The 13,149-nt window shown below is 31.1% G+C and overlaps 1 protein-coding gene and 1 long non-coding RNA gene across 3 annotated transcripts in view; one reads left to right on the forward strand and one right to left on the reverse strand.

Annotated features, from left to right (window-relative positions):
* The first annotated feature begins 5,071 nt into the window (after positions 1-5,071).
* The window catches only part of LOC149888608 (uncharacterized), a 28,760-nt gene continuing 20,682 nt past the window's right edge, over positions 5,072-13,149 (forward strand). For both annotated transcript variants that reach the window (XM_090087393.1, XM_090087394.1), the window contains exon 1: positions 5,072-5,343. The gene's annotated coding sequence lies outside the window, so the exon portion shown is untranslated. The remainder of the gene's footprint in view (positions 5,344-13,149) is intronic.
* On the reverse strand, positions 11,817-12,626 carry LOC149888609 (uncharacterized). Its single transcript, XR_016452489.1, has 3 exons — positions 12,373-12,626; positions 12,023-12,117; positions 11,817-11,864 (listed from the first exon to the last, which is right to left on the reverse strand). It is a non-coding gene; the product is annotated as an uncharacterized LOC149888609 (long non-coding RNA).

Raw genomic sequence — 13,149 nt, forward strand, 5'->3', positions numbered from 1 at the left:
CAGAACCAGTGGCAGAGGAAGAATCAGAGAAAGAACCAGAAATAGAAACAGAGGCAGAGGCAAAACCCGAGTAAGAACCAGAGGCAGAAACAGAGGTAGAAAGGTTGATTGCAGAATGCAGAAAGATAATCGCGGAGAACAAAGAAATTTCAAGTAAATCAAAAATCTCAGAGTGCAGAGGAATAATCGCGGAGTCCAGAGGATTTTAAAAAAATTAACAAAAAAAAATGCGGGAAAAAAAAGGTAAGTGACAAAAAAAATTAACAAATTAAAAAAATGAACAAAATGATCAATGTGGAAGGAGTTATTTTACCGAACGAGGCTTTGACCAATTTTCAATTGATGGAAGCAGCAATAAAAATAAAAATAAAAAACATTCGAGGAGTTTTTGTCAGAGACATATTGCCAAAAAAACCGAGAAAAAAAGAATGCGGGATTATCAACACGGGAGATTCGAGCACTGGAGGGTTTCATTGGGTGTGTTGGTACAAAGACGGAGACGCAAAATTCAGTTTTGACTCTTACGCTCAAACCCCTCTCGTCGAGCTAGTCGATTATTTAAAAAGCCCTGTTTTTTACAACAGCGAAAGGGTTCAATTTGGAAACACATCTTATTGTGGTCATTTGTGCCTTTACGTTTTGAAAAAATGTGAAGAGGGAAACAGCTTTCAAGACGTTGTCAACACCCTTTGGTGATTGCAAACTGAATTTAAAAAAATTTTTACCCTTTTAAAAAATGATTGACAAATTCAACAGAAACGAATTCAGCGCTTATTTAGAAAATCTTACAGCAGACTCAACAAGCAACGTTTATATTAAAACGGACGGGTCCAGCACCATCACTGCAGACATTGATTTTAACTCTCAAAAAATCATTAATTTGGCAGAACCAACCAACTCGCACGACGCCGCCACTAAAAATTACGTTGACACGCATTCGACAGGAGGAGGAACTTCAGTTGGCACAGCGGACTTGGATTTAAATTCCCATAAATTAATCAATGTGCTTAATCCGTCAAATGCGCAAGACGCCGAGACAAAAAGTTACGCAGACGTTTTGTTACAAAAATCCAACTTTTTAGGGCTTGTTCCAAATTCAAGCTTTTCGTCCTTAGGATTAAAATCGCAAACGGTAGGATCAGCCGCCACGACAACAGTTTTCACTTACTCGGACGGACCTGGTGTTCTAAGAAGGTTATGGTTGGCTCTCAGTGGAAACTTTCCTGGAAATGTTTTCATTCGAATATTTACAGATGGCGAAATTAACGTTGGAAATTATTCAGAAACCATGGAAGGAATAGGAGTGGACAACACTGGACTTGCTTGCGACTTGCTTTTTTCTCCAATTGGCGGACCTTTTTACGCCAATTCTTTGCAAGGATGCAACGTTTTAAGCAACACTTCGTTGGGAGGATATTTTACTCTTGACATGCCGTTCAGGACAAACATCAGCATCCAATTGGTAAACAAAAACACCTCTACAATCACTTACTGGATTCAACCGTTCATTTCCACTCTTGCTTCCATTCCTGCTTCCATCCCTCTTTTCAAACTTTACTGCAAAACCTTCAGATGTTTAAACACCACTTACGGAAACGAATATGTTTTGCTAGACACAAATGGAAAAGGAAATGGAGTTTATCTAAAATACATCAGGATGCACATCATCGGAGCTTCTGGAAGCTGGTGGGAATCGAGAGTCCGAATGTACGGCGGCAATTTACCTCCTGGAAACGGAACCGTTCTCAGTCCTTGGACACCTTGTAATACAAACAATTACACTACTTTTTCTGGATATGACGGTGACAGCAAATGCATCTTTTCCTCGTCTGGATTGGAAGATTTTTATTTGTCTTCTTGGAACGGATCAAACATATCCTCGTTCAACTACACATCGACTGGATTGCTGTTACAATCCAATGCTTCCATCGTTTCCACTACCACCATTTCGTTTTACATAAATTGACTCCATGAAATGCAGACTCCATGCCTAGCGTCGCAGCCGGCAGAAGGCTCGTCGTCACTCTCAACTCCGGCGACGCGCAAATCGGTCAATCCGGAAGCTTTAACCTTCTTCTAGGACAAGCCTATTATTACGCCTAATTCTCAAGATTTAAACACCTTTACAAAAATTAAAGTTTTTTTCATTACGCGTTATCACGTCATGAAAAAATAAAACGTTTTCTCGTCGTCGTCGAGATTTTTTATCCCAGAAAAATTTTTCAACCCCGCGATTATCAAAAATTTCACAACGATCATGAAAAAAATCATTTTGTCCCAAAAAAATTTCAACCCGCGATTATACAAAAATTTCATAACGGTGATGAAAAATGGTTTTGTCCCAAAACTCTCCTTTTCTAGTAGTGCGAATAGTAAAAGTGTTGATTTTAATAAGTGATCTTTTTGTGTTTGGTAGATTTTTTATGTCTGAAAGAAAAACTGGTTTTTTGTCGAGAGAAAATTTTCTACGGTTTTTATGCAGACATTTTTAAGAAAAAGGACGGCATCAAACAAAAGATTTCAAACTCTCATTTAATGAATGAATGAGCTGAATGTTCAGTTGAAAGCAGCTTTTTATAATGTGGACAATTTTCTCAACATTTTCCATTTGAAGAACAATAACCACTTTTTCAATAACATCATTTAAATAGACCAGGCCGTTGTTTGGATTCAAAATAGTTCTCAAATGACACACTAATCTCATTCTAAAAACCAGACGGAGTAAGTGGAAAACTCAAGGAAATTTTTCATGTCAGCAGTTTTTTGTTTCATTGTCAAGTATCTTTATCCCACTTATTTAAAATGTTTGGAACTCAAAAAATAATTTTTTTAAACTGCAAATGGGTTCATTTTAACATTTTAGGTCACAAAATTTTTCAAAATTTTCAACATAAACCTTTTACTGAGTTGGACTGAACTGAAAAACATTTATAGCCTGCAAAATGTGTTTGCGCTTTAGATGTGTTTCAGATTTGTAAATAAAAATATATTTTGAACAATAATATTTTGAATATTATTACAATTTAAAAATCAATAAAATGATATCAAGCAATGGCGTTAAATCTTTTATTCTTCGATAAGTTTACCATTTAGTTTAAACACACACACACACAAAAACAAAAAAAAACGTGACGAAAACTTGAAGAATATTTTTTTACATAATTGCGTCAAAAATCCTCAAAGGAGGAAACCTTCAAAAGACTTGGCATACGAGTTCTTGCAGTCCTTGCCAACTCTCCCCTCTCACTATTGCGAAGTTCATCGACTAAAAAGTACTTAGAACAATATCACACTTCTCATTCTGGACTGTACTAGGTATACAAGGAGTTTAGTGAAGAAAAAAATATCAAACCAGTAGAAAGAAAAGTATTCATGAAAATTTTTCAGGAACTGAATCATGCTTTTTATGCACCGTAAAAGGACAAATGCGATGTCTGTTGCTTGTTTGAAGTGAATCATTAGTATTGAGTTAAATATTGACATCTACCAGAAATTTTTTGAAAAGGAGCACACCCAAATGGAATGTGATTTAGTGCATAACACAGTTGAACAGAGCTTAAAAAAAGAAAGAAATTTATCTTCCTAGTGATTACATTAAATGCACAAGGGATAGCTGAACAAAACCTACACCATACAATGTATTTGAAGTGGATCACTTTTGTAAAGAAGCATTCTGAAACATCGACAATGGTATACTCATCAATACGTCCTGGAGTTTTTGCTGGCGATCCAACAGTGACAAACCTTCGATGTCTACGATACAAGCCCGACGGAAAAGTGTTCTACAAACTGGACTTTAACGAAAATTGGAAACTTCTGCCAAGAAGACCAAAGAAAATTAACTTTCCGATCACTTTCAACCTTCTCCATCAAGACAGGCTAAAAAAAAACCGAAGAAATATCAGTATTTTCAAGAGTTCAAAGACATTCTGCCGAGTGACTGCCACGCTTTCTATGATAACTTACCTCACTGAGCCTCAATAAACGTTGTTTCAATTGCATAGGACCTTCCTTTTTAATATGATATTGTAATATGAACTTGTTTGTAATCACGTTTTTTCAAAAGTCAAAATACTTTTGGTTCTTATTTTAGCATAATAGTGTTATAAAATGTGAGCCAGGAAGTTCCGTTAAGAACTGGCATTTTCCATTCACAAAGCGTACTGACATGTCAATAAAACAAATTTGCATTTAATGGTCAAAATTTTTTTATTGTTTTTTGCCCTAAAGAATAGAAAAATTAGGAACTGAACCATTGATAAACAAATTGATTTTTCTTGTTTTTTTCGAAGAATAAATTTAAACGTTAATCAAAATATTTTTTTCTTGCAGGGTTTTTTTTTACTACTTGTAAATATTACAGTTTTGAAAGAAAATAGGCCTACATATCCTTGAAGTTCGTAGGAAATAGTTTGTTTTGTTATTGGTAGTAGCAACTAATTTAATTTCAAATCTAGAAAAGTAATTTACATAGAAATTTAATCCAAGACCGTAACACCTATGTGATATAAAAATAAGGCAGTAGCGCCTAAGTGACACAATTTTAATAAAAAATTCACTTTCTTAAATTTATTTTACATAATAGTGTTATAATACATATTTCACATATAAGTAAGCAGCTTATATGCCTTTGAAATGAAAAATGCGTCTGTCATTCAGTTTTTTCTTCCTCCTGTAAACTTTGGAATTGATCACACAGAAGGTATTGCCTGCGCAATGACGATATCCAGTTAATATATCGCGAGGTTAGAATTATTTTGTTCCATCTTTAAGTTTAAATGTTGGGAGAAAGTTTTTAATTTTTTCTTAAAGTAAAAATTGATTAAAGTTTTAGCTATAATTTTTAAAAAAATAATAACTTATGTTTTAAAAAATTTATGTTTAAGCAAATTATTTAGAAAAAAATATATAAAATAATGCATATTTTAAAAGTTATTATTACTAACTAAAATTAACAACTCATTTTCTCCCAACTTATAAAATGGGAGATAAAACAAAGTAACTCTAACCTCGTGATGTCATTGGTTGTACGAGAATGAAAAATGACAATAATACTGAGAACCGTGTTTTTGAAAACGAATATCAACAACAAACATTTCAACGCATTCGTCAACATAGCAAATATAGAAGCGATTTTTGAAAACATGTAAAGGTTCATGTAAAAAAGTGATGAATGTAAATCTTTTTGCTGGTGAATTTTTAAATGGAGCAAATCTGTGAAAATTTTAAAAGAGGATATAGTTATGTTTCTTTGATTTGATTTTCCAAATTTCCCAGAATGCAATTTATTTAACTTGGATTTGGAGATTATTGTTTGTGCTTCAGCGTTTACTAGAGCAAAAAGTAACGAAGAATTCTATTTGTTTTTTTTTTGTTGTTTTGTTTTTTTGAATGTTTGTAAAAGGCATCTTTTTAAAGTTGTTAGAAGATAAAAAATATTATAACATCCCAATGAAAATTACGAGCAACAATTATAGATATTTAATTTCAAGAACTTGTAACTTACGTAACTAATTAACATTGCATAAAAAACAAAAATTAAAAATGACACTCATTGGTTAATCTTAAAAACTGGTTCGCATCTCTGACATGAGCTTTAAAGCATAAGCCTTATGCGCATAATATGTACAGAAAGTACACAGTGCACATTCTCATACTTGTGTAAATCTGCTTGCCAAGTGAGCACGCCACGAAATATAAACGTTTTATTCACGTATTTTATTCGGAAACACGATTAAAATACGTGAATAAAACGTTTTTATTTCGTGGCGTGCTCACTGGGTACCAACTTAATTTTAAACCAAGTTGACATGAAGGCTCCAGAGATAAACTCCATCAATGAACTCCAGATTTTTAAAATCCTTCCAAATAATGTTTTAGTTCTTTTTATAGTTCAAGTATAAAAATCCTTCACTTTTTTTTTTGATATTTTATTTCGCACAAGCATTCAATGTGGCATTATTATTACATTCCGGCGAACAAATTTTCTCTTTGCAAGTAATAATTTAGTGTTCAAATCAAGAAGCCAATCTGTTCTTGGCTCATTCCATTAAATAATTTGGCGATTAAAATTCAAGATATCAAACAGTTTTTCAAGTTTAGCAACAAATCTATCTTTATCATTGAAGCTCACTTTTCCCCTGGCAACTAAAGTGGTGTCCACCAACATTGTAGTAATATAATGCTCTAATGTATTACAGGATAGACAAATAGATTGAGTTCACATCGTTCATTAAATATTTTATTGGGTAGTTTCTTTTGCTTTTTGAGTTTATTTCTTTAAAAACAAAACTTATCTAAGAAGATCTTTTAGTGTAGGAAACTCCGATATCAGAAGATCTTTCCCGAGGCCTATATATTAAGAAAGCGTTGACCCGCTTTTCTTTCTTTTTCTCGATATCGATTCTGCTATGCTTCAATATCGAGATTGATCATTTGTAAACCTTTAGTGTATTGTTGCGTTATTAAAGAAACTTTTTTTACACGCTTATATTAGCGTCGTTTCCACAACTACCGCGAGTTTAAGAAAATTGTAATATGTTAGTTAACTAAAAAAGTAAAAAAAGCATTAGAAATGAATTTTTTGCAACCAACAAATATAAAGTTTTAAGAATTTGTTTAAAATTTTTCTCACTCTGAAACTTAAATCATTTATGAACTAACTTTGGTGGAACTTTTGAGACACAGTGTTCTAGTCTTATCGCATGTGTTTCACACTTATCGTATATTTTAAAATCTACTTTTGTGTCTGATTAACAATTCTCTCATGGTGCTACGTTTCAGATATCAAAACGTTCAATTTTGTGCTCGGACATTTGGATTTTTTTGTTTCGGCCATTTTAAAACGTATTCAATTGGATTTACAATATCTGTTGCTGTTTTTAAACTGAAACAAGTTGTTTCTGGTTCTGTTACCGCTGCAATGTTATAATCAACATTTCCACATAGGCATAATTTGCACATTTTCTACATTACAGCTTAGTGATTCATTTTCATTATTCTGTTGTACGTCATCAGACAACGTTTTGGTTTTACTTGTTTTATATGAGACTCTCTTTCAAAAAAATGATAAAGCTGCAGGTATTTAAAATCACCTTGATAACCTAAGTGATTGTCAGTTTTTTTTGAACTGCTCTAATATACTTGGATCATGGGCGCCGGCAGGATTTTTTTCAAGGATGGGGGGGGGGGGGGGCAAAATAAAATTCAAAAGTGATATTTCAAAAACTACAAAAATGCATCAATTAATCAAGTCATTTTATTAAACCAGTGGCAACAGAAAGTTAAAGAAAATGTAAAAATAAAAACACAAGAGTTAAATCATTGTTATTCAGTAAATAGATATTGTAGTCGTCTGCGTTCACTGCCAAACTTATTTACAATTTGTTCCATAAACTCAGAATATCTGGAGCGTATTTTTTCACGATGCACGCTCAGTATGCAAAGCCCAGACAAACGCTCATAATGCTAATAATGCTAAACTATACCAAATAATGCTAAATTATATAATAATATAATGATTAATAAAAAAAATTTATTAAATACAAATTAGACATATTCCAAAAAACAAAACAAAAATTAAAATGCAGCAGGTTAATTCAAGTTAATCAAATTAAATATATATAATTATAATAATCAACATTTAGCTAGCAAAAAACATAAGGTAATATATTATTAAAATGAATATAACACAATAAATAGGAAAAAAATAAATAGAAATACAATACAAACAAGAAACATTTTGCCAACAAACAAAAAAACAACAGCATAAAAAAGTAAATGAAACTGACACATTAAAAAATCATTTCAAAAATTTGATCAGTGCATCCAATTCTTTCTTGGTTAGTTTGAAGTTAATTTGTTTGCGTAAAAACTTTGTTATTGTAATTCGATTTCTTTATTATTATTATTATTTCCTTTATTTTCCTTTTTTTTTCTTCCTCTCTTCTTTTTGTTTTCTATATTTCTCCTTTATCTATTGTTTTTTTCTATTTATTCCTTTTTTATTTTTCTATGATCTATTTCTATCATATTTTTTAAAAATTTTATTCAAACATCTTTTTTTAAAAACATAAAATATGCCTTTATAAAAAAAGCTTCCGCCATCGTGGAAGTCATTGCATTCGATAGTAATATTTCATTTAAACTGTTGTTATTTCCATTACGGTGAGTAAACTATAAATGAGTTAAATTGATAAGATATCGAAATAAATAGTTAAAAGAAATTTTGTAAGTATCAAAGTTTGTTTTTTTGCTTTTCCAGGGGGGGGGGGGGCGCAACTGCCCCACCTTGCTCTTGCCTGCCGGCGCCCATGACTTGGATCAATGCACAATTCAGTATGGGATTATGAGAGAAGAAGCTGAGAAGTTGAAAGGTTCTGCTCTAAATAAGTTGTTGGAGCCTCAATTACAATCGGCACAGCTAATCTTTGACTAAGTTCAGTGTAGTTAACGCTATTAGTATCGAATAAAAAAACTCTGGTCTTTTCAAAACCATTTTTGATACTTGCCATAGAAGGTTTGATTATAAATGAATTTAAATGCTACTCGTATATTGTTTTGTTCCCGCCCTTCATTTTCGATGCGCCATTGTCGGCAAAAAGGTTTCCACTTTGCTTACAATGGCCAAAAAACAGTTACATCGAGTGTCTGTAAGATATTTGCTGCCTTTGGGAACTAAGCAACAAAAATTATTTCATTTTCAGAGCAAAATTCGCAAAGTTTGACAGAAAAATTTTCTAAAGATACATCTTGCTATATACAAAATTGTACCTTTTTTTTGTCGTGGCATTGTAAATATAATATTTGTTTTTATTTTTACAGTAAAAAGGCGTAAATCATTCATTGGACATACGATATGTATGGAATCACATACTTTTAGCTCATCCTTATCGTACATTCAAAAATACTACATTTATACAATGATGATGAGCAGTTTTATTAAAAATTGTTCATGTTTTAATTTGTTTATTGAGTTCAATTTAGAAATAGACTTTTACGTAATCCTTTCGAAACTGCTAAGCTTGCTTGAGAACTCCTTAATTGCTGTTAATTGCTCTGTTACTTCAAAAAAACTATTTTTAAGTATTTTTAATTCATATATATATATATATATATATGTTCATATATATATATATGTTCATATATATATATATATATATATATATATATATATATATATATATATATATATATATATATATATATATATATATATATATATGAACAACGTGGCCTAGCACTTCCATTTGAATACAAAGAAACCACAATACATTGTTACTTTTATGAATACAATATATATATATATATATATATATATATATATATATATATATATATATATATATATATATATATATATATATATATATATATATATATATATATATATATATATATGCTTAGGCGCCGAGTTCACGGGGGCAACAGGAGCAGTGCCCCCCCCCCCCCCCCAAGATAATCCGTAATAATATATTATTAGTATAGATGCCCCTGTTGCCCCCATGAACTCGGCGCCTATATATATACAGTGTCCGACAAAAAAAAAAGCTTAGGTAAACTCTCAAAAAATTACAACAAAAAAGAATGACAATCAAATATTCTTTACAATATATATATATTTTTAATACTATTTCAGGAAGAAATAATTCATTTCAATAGTGTATCTTTAATATTCTAGAAATATCTTTGGGCAAACTACAACCACATGTTTACGTCATTTTATTATTTGTCAATTAGAGCTTGACATGTCGAACTCCGGACAAATTTTTAGCGAGTTGTGAAAAAAAATATTTATTGTGAGCGAAAACGTAATCCTAAATTATTTTTCTTGCTTCAATTGTTGCTTTTTCTATCAAAGCACCCAAGTCGAACAATGCGCCAGACAACTCAAAAAAAGATAAGAAAACAACTCACTGAGTTTGAAAAGGGCCTAATTCTGGCATGGCATGAAAGTGGATACACTGACCATGAAATTGGAAAAAAATTGAATCGATGGTGCACTACAATTCGAAGATTTTTGTTCAAATATTATTTGACCGGAAGTTTTAAACGCAAAGAAGGGAGCGGAAGAAGGCGTAAAATAACTGTCAGAGAGGACAGATTAATTATAAGAGAGGTTCGAAAGAATAGAAAGATAACAGCGGCTGAAATAAAGAGAAATTTTAAACTGGATGTTGACGAACGGACGGTTCTTCGAAGGATCCATTCTATTGGGAAATTTAAATCTTACTGGAGCGTTATAAAACCATTTATTTCTGAAAGTAACCGGAAAAAAAGACTTCAATGGGCAAAGCAATATCAGAATTGGACAATCGAACAATGGAAAAATGTTTTATGGAGTGATGAGTCACCATTTTGTTTGCGCTTCAGTGGACGGTCGCGTGTTTGGCGGTTACATAATGAACGTTACGATCCATTAGTAACACAGCCAACAGTAAAGCACGATAAAAAAAGTGAATGTATGGGGATGTTTCACTTCATCGGGTGTTGGTCGTTTGTATAAAATTCCTGGTATTATGGACAGTAAAATGTACAAACAAATCTTAATTCATCAACTGATACCTAGTGCAAATGAGCTCTTTAAAGATAAAAGTTGGGTTTTTCAGCAAGATAATAACCCGAAACATACGGCAAACAATGTGAAAAATTATTTGAAGAACAAAAAATTAGTGGTTCTTTCTTGGCCAGCTCAAAGTCTGAAACCTATCGAGAATCTCTGGAGTATATTGGAAGAGTTGTTTCAAATTCTTCAAAATCAATGGAAGAACATTTCTGGGGAACTCTTACAATCATTTGTTGAGAGTATACCTCGTCGGTGCAAGGCAGTGATCAAAAGCCATGGCTTCACCACAAAGTATTAGTTTGGTCTATTTCGTTATTTCAATAAAAATTCTCAAATTTTCTTCATTTTTTTCTTGTTTTTTTTCTATCGAAGAATCAATGCACTAAGTAAAAAGATTTTGTTTATTTTTTTCTATATCAGTTGTAGAAATTTAGTTGAGTTCTCTTGCATGTATATATATATATATATATATATATAAGTTCGATTTTATAAAGTCAGACTTGAAAAATTGACTTGAGCGAGTGCGTAAAAGAGACTTGAAAATTCAAAAATTCTCGTTTTTCAAGTCTGACCTCAGTTCAATTTCGTTTCTTGCATTCCGTTCAGTCAGATTTGAAGTCTGACTTAAAATTTAAAGTCTGTTTCTTGCATTCGGAAGGAATTTTTGCTCTCTCAAGTCTGGTTTGAAGTCAGACTTGAAAACGGTCAATTTTTGGCGGTTTTCAAGTCTGCCCAGCAAACAAAAAGACATCTTTTAGTCGTCTTAAAGACGTCTTTTCAAGATCGTAAAAGACGTCTTAAAGATGTTTTAAAAAGGTCTACGTTGTTCGTCGAAAAGACGTGTTACTTAAGATTGTTTAAAGACGTCTTCCTGAAGACAGCCTAAAGATTTATTTAATTATATTTTAAGAAAACTGTGTAGTATTAATGGTAAAATTACGTTGCTACTACCGATTATAATGGGTATTAACAACATTAAAAACACCATTAAGCAAGTTCAAGTTCTTACTCTGTTTTTTAGAAACATTGTAAAAGAAGAAAAAGAAAATTATTTAAAAAAAAAAACAAGGCAAATAATTTAAAAATGTACATATAATACAGTTAGTTTGATTGTTACTAAGTATCTTTCTATTTAACAATTTATACAACATATAATAATATATATAATATATAACAATAAAAAAGAATTTCTTTTTTTTTAGTTTTGTTTTTTGCCGTGAAGGAGCATTTTTACAATACCGTCCAATTTGCTGTTTAATTTCAACATTTGAAACCTTTTCAAACCTTCTTTTTACAACTTCTAAAAATCAAATAAAGCATCATGTAGGATATATTTATCAAATATATTGGAAATAAATTTAACTTAACATAGATTTTTGACTAAATTAAAAGTATTAGAATTAAAATAAAAAAAAAAGATTAGAATTAAAAGAATAATTTAAACTTATTTTAGATTACCATCTATTAAGTCATACAGTTTTGTTGATAATAAACCAATCTTTCCACCAGAACCTTTTAAGTTGAGCTGTGTCAACAGGTTATTTGTAAATAATCTAAAAAAAATATCGAATAAATAATAAAATTTATGAAAAATATTAAACAATTTATAATTATTGATATTGCTATACAAAAAATAATTTAAAAAATTTATTCATGACCAATCTTGTCAGTTGTTTAAAATCTTCTTCATCTAAAAAACTGAGCTGTTTAACCTAAATAAAAGTTTGGCAAAATAATTATACAAAGATAACTATTTTCACTTTTAATTTACAAGGATTATTAAGTTTTATATATGGATAAAGATTTACCAAATAAAGTCGAACACAATCATCCTCTAAACTTTTGATAAAATCCTCATACACTGCAATAGTGTCTAATTTCTTGATTGCAAAATTACTATGGGGTTGTTTGTTTAAGGCTAAAATGAGCTCCTGGTTTTCAAAAACCTTTAAAACCATCTTGAACATCATGTGCTGGTATTCTAAATTATATGAAGAAATGAAAAAAGAAATATATAGAATGCAAAATATTTATTAATACGTTTTCAAAACTATCTACAACTATTATTCTTATACCTAAAAAAAATACAATGTGATTACAAACACACTCCACATTTTACTTACTGCAAACACACTCCACATTTTACCTACTGCAAACACACTCCACATTTTACTTACTGCAAACACACTCCACATTTTACTTACTGCAAACACACTCCACATTTTACTTACTGCAAACACACTCCACATTTTACTTACTGCAAACACACTCCACATTTTACTTACTGCAAATAAAAAAATCCAGTAAATGAGCTTACTTAAGATCTTTTTTAAAAATTTTTGGTACTTTGTTATTATTAATACATTTTCTTCTTATTTGAATGCCTGTCCAAGGCTGTGGCTTTAGCTCCTCGAGACCACAAAAGATGAGGGGTAAGAGGGAAGGGGAACTTAAAATTTTTTAGTTTGGAGTCTATAAAAAAAAAAATTATACATAAAAAAAAATTTGATTGTTCCATTTCATTTGATTGTGAAGGTAAAAAGAAGCGAGGCAAAGTTAAAGTTAACAATAAAAGAATATTCCAA

The sequence above is a fragment of the Hydra viridissima genome, unplaced genomic scaffold (assembly GCF_058129835.1).
Source record: "Hydra viridissima isolate aposymbiotic clone 2 unplaced genomic scaffold, HvirCarnegie_v1 scaffold_5, whole genome shotgun sequence".
NCBI classification, from domain to species: domain Eukaryota; kingdom Metazoa; phylum Cnidaria; class Hydrozoa; order Anthoathecata; family Hydridae; genus Hydra; species Hydra viridissima.